General features: G+C 40.1%; 1 protein-coding gene across 10 annotated transcripts in view; it reads left to right on the top strand.

Moving 5' to 3' along the window:
• The window catches only part of AFTPH (aftiphilin), a 72,883-nt gene that overhangs the window by 6,363 nt on the left and 53,983 nt on the right, over window positions 1-12,537 (top strand). For 3 of the 10 annotated variants that reach the window (XM_070069044.1, XM_051837987.2, XM_070069040.1), the window contains exon 2: window positions 8,978-9,035. The exons of 5 other annotated variants lie outside the window; for them this stretch is intronic. The gene's annotated coding sequence lies outside the window, so the exon portion shown is untranslated. Of the gene's footprint in view, window positions 1-813; window positions 906-8,977; window positions 9,036-12,537 lie in introns of all 10 variants that reach the window. 2 more of the 10 variants (XM_070069041.1, XM_070069042.1) reach the window with 2 other exon arrangements.

Here is a 12,537-nt window from a genome sequence, read left to right as displayed (position 1 = left end):
CTGTCCACTCTGCCTGTCAAAATAAATAAATAAATAAATAAAAATAAGTTATTCTGTTGCCAAATAAGAGGGTATTTTTAAATGCTTATAGAAAATTATGAAAAAAACTGCCATGAATTTCTTTTTTTTTAAAAGATATATTTATTTATTTGAAAGGCAGAGCTACAGAGAGGCAGGGGCAAAGAGAGAGCGAGGTCTTCCATCTGCTGGTTCACTCCCCAGATGGCTGCAATGGCTAGAGCTGAGCTGATCCAAAGCCAGGAGTTTTCTTCCAGGTCTCCCATGCAGGTGCAGGGGCCCAAGCACTTGGGCCTTCTTCTACTGCTTTCCCAGGTCATAGCAGAGAGCTGGATCAGAAGTGGAGCAGCTGGGACACAAACAAGTACCCATATAGGAAGCTGGCATCACAAGTGGCTTTACCTGCTACACCATAATGCTGGCTCCAAATTTGTATTTTATTTATTTGAAAAGCAGAGAGCCAGAGAAAGAACTCTCATCTGGTGGTATACTCTCCAAATGCCAGCAATAGCTAGGGTTGGACCAAGCTGAAGCCAGGAACCAGGAACTCCATCCAGGTCTCCCTCATAGGTGGCAGGGACCCAACTACTTGAGCAATGCCTGCTGCCTCTCCCAGGGTACACATTAGCAGGAATCTGCAATCTAGAGCAGGGCCAGGTCTCAAATCCAGGCAATTGGATATGGGATTGAGTGTATCAAGCATCTTCTTAATCATGAGGCCAAACACCCACCCAATCTGCTTCTTTTTTAATGTGGCTAATAGATCTAAAATTGCTTGTCTTTATTGTGTTGCAGTTGGACAGTGCTGCTGTAGAATTTGACCTGGAGTTCGTTCTATCTGTGGGGAAGAAATATAAGATTAAATTCACTGTTCTAGAAAGTAGTCAGTAAGTTTTTAAAAATTACATATTATATGTAAACCTGTCAATATATTTTTCATAGTAATTTTTCATAGTTTTTCCAGTACTTTTTGAATTATAAGTGTTCAGTTACAGTCTATAGCTTATTACATTTCTTATGCTCTGAAAAAATTCAGGGGAAAGGGTACTAATAAATTTACCTGAGGAATTGATTTCTCACCTAAAAAATTAAGGATGTGTTGGGAATGTTTTAGGCAATGAGGCTGTAAGTGCAAGGACAAGGGAATGTCACTGACTCCTTTCAACAACTGGAAGAAAACGTAGTTTAGAGCATTGAAACAATAGGAGAGGGCTGGAGAGTGGTCGGAGGGATGGGAATGACTTACAAGTTTCGTTGCACTTGTTTTTGTAAAAAATATTTTCCACAAGGAGAGGATTGGCATGAGATTTGGCTTTTAGGAAGATTACTTGTATTGCACATAGGGGAACTAGGTGATGCGAGCAGTAGCCTAGATCCGAATCAAGGGAGCTAGAAAGAGCTGCAGGTATTCCAAAATTAAGGGATTTGTGACCTAAGATGATTCTTTAGAGACAGTGAGGGTTGAGGACCTTTGTCAGAGATGACTCTGAGTTTGTGAGTTAGTAACTGGGTGGACAGTGGGGCCATTCACAGGATTAGAGATCCCTGGAAGAGGACTAGGTTTAGCTCTGTTCTTGTGAAGTTCACTTTGAGGTCTTTAAGGAATTTGAGTAACAAAGTCCAGTGTAAAGAATTGGATTGGTTGGACTACAGAGCTAAATCTGGGAATTCTAGAATATGATAACTATAACCCTTAAGTGGATGAGATTACTTGAGGAAATTTGACTAAGGAGAAAACTGTAATAAAACCTGGAAAAATTTATACTATTAATTTGAGTGTATTTAGTACTTATGAGAAAATTTCAGTTTGTTATGAAGTCTTTGTATAAAAGTAAAAGGATCGGATAAATACTTACCACTTGACATCTGTGTAATCCAGTAAATAATCTTACACATGCTAATTCGATTCTCTGGAACACTTTACCTTTTTACTGCAACAGAAAATACACTGGACTTCCTAACTGTTTAGGAAGCTGGCGATAGTTATGAATAGAGATTGGTATTTTGCTGTGTTAATAGATCTAAGGAAAAATATAAATTATTTTTATTAAAAATATAAATTATTATTTTAGATGCCAAAATGCCTATCTTTTTCTTTTTTTTTTTTTAACAAAACAAAACAAGAATTGGTATGGTGGTATTTAGCTTAGCACCTTAAGTCACCATTTGGGATGCCTGCATTCCATATCAGAGTACCTGGTTTCAGTTCTGGCTACCCTTCTTCTGATCCAGCTTCCTGCTAATGTGTACCCTAAGAGTCAGCAGATGATGGCTCAAGTATTTGGGTCCCTGCCACTTATGTGGGAGACCCAGATTGAGTTCCAGGCTCCTGAGGTCAGCCTGGCCCAGCCCTGGCTTTTGGGAATGAACCAGTGTATGGAAGATTTCTGTCTCTGTTTGCCTTTTAAATTACTGGATAAATCTGTAATAGAAAACATGGATGTCAGCCCTAACAGTATCTTAATTAAGGGGGAATGTTAGATACTTGTCACCACTCTCATGAGACTTCACATTGGAGGCATTGACCAGCGCAGTTAATAAGGAAAAATAGAGGTATAAGAACTGGAAAAGAGAAGCTCTGTTCCAGTTTGCTTATATCGTATGGAACTTTCATTTATATAAATAGTCTTTGCTGACTATTTATATAATGACTTCATGACCAGAAAAAAGATAAAATAAATATTGTATATTGCTAACAGATTGTTTTTATGTTAAGTAAAATTAACAGTTTCTGTGTTTGTTGAGATCATTCCTTAGGCGAGCATTTAGCCTAGCAGCCCATATCAGAGTACCTGGGATAGTAGAGTAGCGGGTCTAGTACTCGGCTCCTAACTCCTGCTTCCAGCTAATGCAGAGCCTATGAGGCAGCTGTGAGGCCTCAAGTAATTGGGTTTCTGCAGCTCACAAGGGAGTCTTGAAGCAAGTTCCTGGCTCTTGCTCAGCTGGGCCCCTGCTAGCCATTGCAGTCATTTGGTGAGTTGGCCCTCTGCCTCTCAAGTGAAGAAATTAAAAATTTTAAATTATATTAAAAAGAAAAAGATTGTTTCTGAGTGATTAATGACTGATTTATCACTTTTTAACTCAGTCTTAAGTTATTTTTAAAATGATAAAATTTAACATGTTAAATGCTAATGTAATACTTTTTGAAAGCAGGATTCCTAGAAGAAGGATTTTTGATATTTTCATACATCTTAAAGAGGCCACAGTGTTTTGTTTTGTTTTTAAGATTTATTTATTTATTTGAAAGGCAGAGTTACAGAAAAGTAGAGGCAGAGAGAGAGAGACTTCCATCTGCTGGTTCACCCTCCAAATGGCCTCAATGGCCGGAGCTGGACTGATCTGAAGCCAGGTGCCAGGAGCTTCTTTCGGGTCTCCCATGTGGGCCATTTTCTACTGCTTTCCCAGGCCGTAGGAGAGAGCTGGATCACAAGAGGAGCAGCTGGAACTAGAACTAGTGCCCATATGGGATGCCAACACTGCAGACAGCAGCCTTACCCACTACGCCACAGCGCCGACCCCCACGATGTTTTTTAATAGGTGAATAGTGTTTCTGCCTTACCCACCTTCCCAACTGGGTTTTTGATGTTTTCCTTCCTGGTCATTGCTTCTGTTTGTATCATATATTCTGCTGTGTTTCATCACCTCTCACAATCTTAACTGTTAATTGTGTGATGTAACAATGTTGGCCTGGAGTTACTTGCAGATAAAATACTTCTGCCTCAGTGACACTCCAAATCTGAAGTATTGATTTATTTTCTTAAGATTTTTGTTTTCAGTAGTTACTTGTAAAAAGTAATGAACTTTTTAAGAAATAATTTAACCCTTTTTTCATTGGACTCTTTTTAGATACGAAATTCAAACTTTGTTTTACTTGAAACTTCCGTAGAATATTTGATACTCACTACTTTGCTTTTATTTTAGAGCTTTATTTGAAAGAGATACAGAGAGAGAGAGAAAGAGAAAGAGATCTTCCATCTGCTGGTTCACTTCCCAAATGGCTGCAATGGTGGGGGCTGGGCCAAGCGGAAGCCAGGAGCCAAGGAGCTTCTTCCAGGTCTCCCACATGGGTGCAGGGGCCCAAGGACTTGGGCTCTTTTCCACTGCTTTCCCAGGCCATAGCAGAGAGCTGGATCGGAAATGGAACAGCCGGGACTCTTAACTGGTGCCCATATGAGATGCCAGCACTGCAGGTGGAGGCTTTACCTTCTACCCTACAGCGCCAGCCCAACTCATTACTTTTTACTTAGAGTTAAGTCATCATATTCTCTTCTTTCCCTATTGCAGATTAATTTGCCTGTATCATAATAGGCCAACAGATGACAGCTTTCTGGCATATTAGGTTTCAGAAGTTTACTTGAAGCACAGTGCAAGTATTACATCTGAATAAAGTTAAGGGTTAATTAAGTTAACAGTAACTTGGTTTCTGAAGTAGAGCAGAGTTGTTTCTTGTTGTTGCTGCCGTTTACTTATTTATTTCTTAATGTCATCTGCGGATAAAACTGTAATTTTTTTTAAATTACTTAGTTGAAAAAGTGACAGGGAGAGAGAGGGAGAGATCTTCTATCTACTGGTTCACTTCCCAGATGCCTGCAGTAGCAAGGACTGAGCCAGGCTGAAGCCAAGAACCAGGAACTCCATTCTGGTATCCTACATGGATGGCCGGAGCCCAAAGACTTCATCATCTTCCAGAGCCCATTAGCAGGAAGCTGGATTGGAAGCAGGGTAGTTGGGACTGACACTGGCTCTCTGATAGTAGATGTTGACTTTGCCAGTAGCATTTTTAACCCATTGTGCTACAACACTGGCCCCTGTAATTAATTTTTTAATGTGTTTTTTTTTTCTGAAAATTCTATAGCATTAAAATGTGCATAATTATGAATGAAACTTCTAAAAGGAGTAAACAAATTATTTCATAAGCTCTGGTTCATAGGAAGTAATAATTGAATATTTGTGATTTGGAATTCCTCAAATTCAGAGCTGTCTGAAATATTTATTTATTAAGATTTTTATTTATTTGAGAGGCAGAGTTACAGACAGAGGGAGAGACAGAGAGAGAGTTTTCCATCTGCTGGTCTACTACTCCCCAAGTTGCTGCAACAGCTGCAGCTGGGCTGATCCAAAACCAAGAGCCAGGAGTTTCTTCGGAGTCTCCTATGCAGGTGCAGGGGCCCAGGCACTTGGACCATCTTCCATTGCTTTCCCAGGCCACGAGCAGAGAACTAGATGGAAAGAGGAACAGCTGGGTCATAAACCAATACCCATGTGGATGCCCTCGCCACAGGTGGAAGCTTACCCTACTACACCACAGCACTGGCCTCTGAAATATTTAATGTTTCAAAGATTGCATGGTAATTTGAATTTGATCATTTTAAGTAAATCTCCCAAGTTTCATTTTTAAGAAAAGTGTTGAAGATTTAATGTTATAAATTCTTTGTTTTGGAGACCAGCATTGTAGAGTAGTGAGTAAAACCTCTGCCTACAATGCCACATCCCATATGAGCACTAGTTTGAGTCCTCACTGCTCTACGTCCTATCCAGCTCCCTGCTAATGTGCCTGGGAAAGCAGTGGAAGGTGGTCCAAGTGGTTTAGCCTCTGCATCCATATGGGAGTTCCAGAGGAAGCTCCTGGATCCTAGCTTTAGCATGGCCCAGCCCTGGTCCTTGTGGCCACTTGGGGAGTGAGTGAACCAGTGGATAGAGGACCTCTTCCCCCCAACTCAACCCCGTAACTCTGCCTTTTAAGTAAATAAAATAATCTTTAAAAATAAATAAATCCTTGTTTTTGAAATGTGAATGTTAAATTTTTTTTTAGTAATATTACCAGATAAATGTGTATAACTTTAGAAATATTTGTACAGTCAACTCATTGTAAGATAAAACATTTTATTAAAATTAGTGCTTCTTTATGGCAGGTGTTTGGCCTATGTTTTAAGAAACCCACATCCCATATTGGGGTGCCTAGATTTGATTTGCCCCTCCAGCTCCTGACTGGCTTTCTGCTAATTCAGGCCCTAGGAGACAGTTGTCAAATGATGGCTCAAGTAATTGTGTTTCTGCCACTCAAATGGAGACCTGGAATGAGTTCCTGGTTCCTGTCCAGGAGCTGTTGCAAGCATTTGGGAAGTGAACCAGTGGACAATAACATGTTCCTTCTTTTCTTCCCTCCCTCTTCTCTCTGCCTCTCAAATTAAAAAAAAAAAAAAAAAAAAAAAGGCAGTATATGAATAAGTGCCTTAGACTTTTCACATAGTAACTCACTAAATATAGGCAATGACATTTCACCATCCCTTCACAAGAAATTCATGCCTGAATATGGTTTTGATGGCTTAGTAAATGGATACTCTGGACATGTAAGAAGATGAAATTAGATGAAGTAGGACAACTTGGAGTTAACTTGATGTCCCTGGGGGAACCAGAGGTTGTTCTGATGGCTGGAGAAAAGGGGGAATATCAGCCGTATTGGCTAGGATAAGGGATTTCAAGTGTTCTGCACTAATCTTGGTCAAAAATAATGAGGCCTTGAAATAAAGTATTGGTCATGGATGTTAAAACAAAAATAGTAATAGGTGTTGGGGACAAAGAGCCATGTGTTTTTTTTTTAATTTGGGGTGGGGAGGTGGTAATGGTGAAGAGGAAGCAATCAGAGGTAACATTCAGATTCTAGACTTCAACTTCACAAGATTGTATATAGGAATAGGTGGTTTGAGTAGAATTTGACTTGAGTTTTGGAACTGGAGGATATGATGTCTCTGGAACTTCTAAGTAGCAGTTTATTTTTAAAGATTTATTTATTTGAAAGGCAGAGTTACAGAGAGGAAAGACAGATCTTCATGCGATGGTTCACTCCCCAAATGTCCACAGCAGCTGGTGCTGGGCCAGACCAAAGCCAGGAGCTTCATCCATGTCTCCTATGTGGGTGCAGGAGCCCAATTACTTGAGCCGTCCTCTACTACTATCCCAGACACATTGGCAGGGAACTGGTTCAGAAGTGGAACAGCGGGGACTTGAACTGGAGCCCATGTGGGATGCTGGCATGGCAGGGAACCTGGTACCCCACAACACTGACCCCAAGTAGAGATATTTTAGAATGACATTTGAGTAGACAGATCTGGAGGTTAGCAGCCTGAAAATGGAGGCTTATACATTGTGAACATATAAAAACAAAAAGTGCATAAGAGTATAAGGAAGCCATGACCTTTGGAACACTGGCTGTTCTGATAGAAACCAAAGAAGCAGATCCAGGGGCTGGCATTGTGGTGCAGGGTGTTAAGCCGCTTCCTGTGATGCAGGCATCCCATATCAGAGTGCCATTGGGAGCCCCAGCTGTTCTACTAACGATCTAACTCCCTGCTAATGTGCCTTGGAAAGCAGCAGATGAAGGCCCAAGTACTAGGCCCCTGGCACCCGTGTGGGAGACTTGGATGGAGTTCTGAGCTCCTGACTTCAGCCTGGCTCAGCTCTGACCATTGCAACCATTCAGGGCGTGAGTGAGGCATGAGGTGGTGGATGGAAGCACTTTTGTGTCTATTACTCTGCCTTTCAAATAAATAAATCTGAAAAAAAAAAGGGGGGGGGGGTTGTAGGTCTATTGGAAGCAGAGGGATCAAATACGATTAAATAGAAGAATGCTTTTCAGAAATGCCTTTTCACTTAAAAATGTATTTTAGATACTTTCCCTTATTAGCAGTTTAGCTTTATTTTATTTTTGAATGCCTGAACTTTTCATTTTCCTTATGATGGGTATTTCAGTTGTTTTTATTTGCTTATAATTAAACAGTATTGGAGTTAACATTTTTGTGGAAATGTCTGCATACTTGCATGAATGTATCTATAGGAAACATCCTTGTAGATGTAGATGAAATTGCCTAGTCTAAAGAATGTACATTAAATTTTTGATATATTATTGAATTGCTCATGGTATATAAGCTATTGTATGTTCCTTCCAGTAGTATCTTTTAGGCAACTTTGGCTCTTTTAGAGAATATTTGTAATCTGTCGAACATCCATGTTTTGTATAATGAGTGTTTTGTTTTTTTTAAAGATTGATTTATTTATTTGAAAGGGTTACACAGAGAAGGAGAGGCAGAGAGAGAGGTCTTCCATCTGCTGGCTCACTCCCCCTTTGGCCACAATAGCCAAAGCTGTGCCGATCCGAAGCCAGGAGCCTCATCTGGGTCTCTCTTGTGGGTGCAGGGGCCCAAAGTCTTGGCCATCTTCTGCTGCATTCCCAGGCCATAGCAGAGAGCTGGATCAGAAGTGGAGCGGCCAGGACTCAAACTAGCACCCATACAGGTTGCTGGCACTGCAAGTGGCAGCTTTACCCACTACACCACAGGGCCGGCCCCAATGAGTGTTCTTTTAAAAAATTTTCATCTTTAAAGTGTCTTTCATCCCAGATTGAAAGTAGTATGAATTCGAAGGAAAATAAATAGTATTTTATTCATTACTTTGATGCATAATAAAGAGAAAAAGAACACTTTAATTTTATCTAATTACTTGGTTATTGAAATAATGTAATTTAAAAATGCATTTTGTTCTTGTAAGCATCAGACTGGGAGGAGTTCTTTGTTTTTAAAGAAACTCTGTTTCTTTGACTTGTATGCTGGAAGCAATAATTAGATTTAGAGGGATTGGATTAGAAGGAAAAGAATACTTTTTGTACTTTGGGGTTACAACCTATTTCTGGTTTGTAAAATCAATTTAGGGAGTCATGATCAGCTTTTAAGTAAAAATGAAATAGAAGTTAAAATAGAGTACACAGAGAGGAAGGATAAAAACTGTGAAACTGTTTTCAATGTGTGTTGGGTCACCATGCAAGGTGTATCTTCTGTGAATTCTGGGCAGAAAGTGAAAAATCCTACTTTATATGACAGGCTAATTTTGAAATAATTTCTAACAAAGGTATTTGGTAAGTTGCAGATAATAAATACTAATCTGTTTTTTTCCTTTTACCTTTTAGTACTTCTCGCTCTCAGGAAAAAGTAAAACTTTAAACCAAGCAAAAACACCATTAAAAGGTCAGTTAGAAATTTGTTTGCCATGGAATTCTTTCCATAGTTTTCACATGGTTATCAGTCAGGTGGACCTGCTCATTACCTGCACACAGACATTACCTGTATATAGCATGCACATGAACCATTATGAGCACTATTTTGGAATGTGTTCTTATTTGGTTTTTTAAATGTACAAAGATTTTGTTTAATGATAATTCCCCCCAAGAATGTATTTGTTATTATCTGGATCATTTATGACAATTTTTAAGCCTGGTTCATTATCTTATTTCTTCTTTTTATTTTATTTATTTGAAAAGCAGTGGGAGACAGAGATCTCCGATCCACTGGTTCACTTTACCAAATACCTGCAATAGCTTGGGTTGGGCCAGGCTGAAGTCAGGAGTCAGGCACACGGTCTGGATCTCCCACATAGATGTCAGGGACCCAGGTACTTGAGCCGTTACTTGCTGCTTCTCCCAGGGTACACACGGGCAGGAAGTTAGGATTGGAAGCAGAAAGGGCTTGAACACAGGCACTTTAATAAGGGGTGCAGGCATTTTGCTAGGGCAAACACCTGCTCTGTTGCTCTCTGTTCTGTCAGTCACTTCTTATGCCTGTAGGTCATCTTTTTCTCCTAATTGATAAGTGGTCAAACAAATTAAAATAAAACTAAAAATAACTGGCAAAGACCTAATTTGTAAGGTAAATAAATATGTTGTTACATAGTTCATATTTTAAGGCCATATTTGTGAATTTTAGATTACCTAGGATGTTGTCTACTTTTTATTAGCTCAAATATTTGAGTTTTAACTGCATTTGCAGTTTTATGACCTTTAGTAGGTGCCTCTTTCTGTGAAAGGTAAGTTACCTCTAAAGTAGACATTTACAATCATACAGACAGTAGCACTGTCAGGAAGGGCAACTGCCAGGACCTGCCAAGCTGTACATTTTTCAGTTACAAACCTGTTGTGTCTTTCGTTTTGAATGTCCACACAGTAATTATTTTTTTTTCCTTCAGAATATCCTGGGCTTTTGAGGTTTAACTCTCAGTCTTGACCAGAATGCTAATATGAAGCTGTACAGTAAGAAATTTCTTTCAAGGCATGTCAGTTGTTCATGGTCAGCTGATTGCAGAATCTTTTGGGGAAATTTTTGTGAAATATCAAAGTTGCTGGGGGGTTAGAGAATGAGAGCAAGGGAAATTATTTGGACTGTCCATAATAGCTGACCGTTCCACTGATGCTGAGGAGTGGCCTTAAATCAAAGCAAATACTCACTTTACCATGTCTGTTAAAAACACTAATAAGGAGTAGGCATGGAAGCTCAGCAAGTTAAGGCACTGCTTGGAATGTCTGGGTCCCATTTCAGAGTGCAGGTGCTGAGTCCTGGCTACTCTGCTTCCTGCTAATGGGAAGACAGCAGATCGTGGCCTAAGTCCTTGGGTCCCTGGCACCCATGTGGAAGACCTGGATGAAGTTCCGGGCTCCTGGCTTTGGCTTGACTTAGACTTGGCTGTTGCAGGCATTTGGGTAGTGAACCAGCAGACTAAAGAACAATCTCAATGTCACTGTCTCTCGCTCTCTATCTGCCTTTCAAATAAATTTTTTGAAAAATAAAAACAAATTTTAGTTCATTAGTTTTTTCTTTTCCAGCTTGCATATAAACTATTTCTAAACACATTTTTTGCTTCAGATTGGTTGTAATAGAAATATTGAATTTGCTTTCTCCCACTTTTATTACATTTCCATCCAGCCTCCCTCTGGTCAGACTTCCTTGACTGACCCAGGATATTTCCTAACTTCTTTGGTGGAGCACCAAGTGACTAGATAGGCTGTAGAAATGGGGGGGAGGGGCACAGTTGAAGAACAATTAGTAGAATAAATGCCCCAGGAAGAACAATAATGTATTCACTTCCCACTGTGAGCCAGGCCCCAAGGATGTCAGGGCAAACAACAGAGGCCTGTGCCTGCACAACATTTACAGTCTTTTGAGCTCAAGTAAAGGAACTCTTGCAAGAGCAGTTTCAGTGGAGTGGTGGGATAGAAGCCAGATTACGTTAGGTTGAGGAATGAGTGGGAGGTTAGGAAGTAGAGATAGTGAACAGACAGGTCCCTTTCAAGAAGCTGAGTGGTGAGGAGGAGGGGAGCTGAAGAGCACGGAAGGAAGGGTTTAGTTTCGTTTTGTTCTGTATGATGGAAGAGTCTTTACTATTTCCTGGCTGAAGAGAAAGCATCAGTGGTAACAGAGAAATTCAGTGAGCTCTGAGCAAACAATTGAAGGAAAACAAGTTGTAGGGATGATCTGTTGATTGTGAATGCAAAAAGGTTTTAGTAAAGGGCATAAAATCAAGGTTATTCTTGGCTTTCAGATTGTATTTTCATTGTAAAGTTTTAGGAATATGAGGGTGGAGAATTAAAAGAGTGGCTAATTTTTTCTGCAGTATACGATAGAGTACTGGGAAAATTGTTTTCCAGGGGCGAGTGCATCTATCGTCACTGCTGCTCCCATATTGTAGCCCTTGTTATTAACAGTTTTCCAAGATTATTAGCTAACTTTCAAGTTGAAATTTGGGAAAAATAGCTAGTGAACTCTCAAATAATGTAAGTTAATAGGACAAGTTAGGGGCCGGCGCTGTAGTGCCAGCGTTACTTGTGGGTGCCAGTTTGTGCCCAGCTGTTCTTCTGATCCAGCTCTCTGCTAATGGCCCGGGAAAGCAGCAGAGGATGGCCCAAGTACTTAGGCCTCCGTACTCATGTGGGAGACCCGGAGGATGCTCTTGGATCCTGGCTTTGGATTGGCCAAGCTACAGCTGTTACGATCATTTGGGGAGTGAACCAGCAGATGGAAGACCTTTCTCTCTGTCCCTCTCTCTGTGACCCTGCTTTTGAAATTAATATTTTTTTAAAAAATAGGACAAGTTAAAGGTAAAATAATCTCTAATGTTTTTATTAATTTATAACTCTTATGTAAAACTATCCAAAAACTAATAAAATACAGTATTATGGATTTGAATACAAGGTTATATTAAAGGAAAACTTTTTCATGGGAATTTTTTAAAAACAACAGTTTCTATAAAATAACTTTTATTGCTGTATAACATGGTAATTAGCACTTGAAGAGTGAATGTATGTTGCTGCTTCTTATAATTGACTTTTTTTTTAAATTTATTTTATTTATTTGAAAGGCAGAGTTGCAGAGAGGCAGAAAGAGAGAAAGAGGTGTTCCAGATGCTGGTTCACTCCCCAGATGGCTGCAAAGGCCCAAGCTTTGCCAGTCCAGAGCCAGGAGCCAGGAGCTTCTTCTGGATCTCCTACGCAGGTGTGGAGGCCAAGGACTTGGACCATCTTTTACTGCTTTCCCAGGCCATAGCAGAGAGCTGACTGGGTTTTTAACCCAGCTGAATGGAGCAGCTGGGATTTGAACCGGCTCCCATATGGGATGCTGACACTGCAGGTGGCAGCTCTACCTGCTACGCCACAGCGCTGGTCCCCATAATTGACATTTTTTATTGTACTGTTTTTACTTT

This window comes from Oryctolagus cuniculus, chromosome 2, assembly GCF_964237555.1.
Source record: "Oryctolagus cuniculus chromosome 2, mOryCun1.1, whole genome shotgun sequence".
Classification (NCBI taxonomy): domain Eukaryota; kingdom Metazoa; phylum Chordata; class Mammalia; order Lagomorpha; family Leporidae; genus Oryctolagus; species Oryctolagus cuniculus.
Note: the sequence above shows the minus strand (reverse complement) of the source record. Positions and strands in the feature narration are given on the sequence as shown.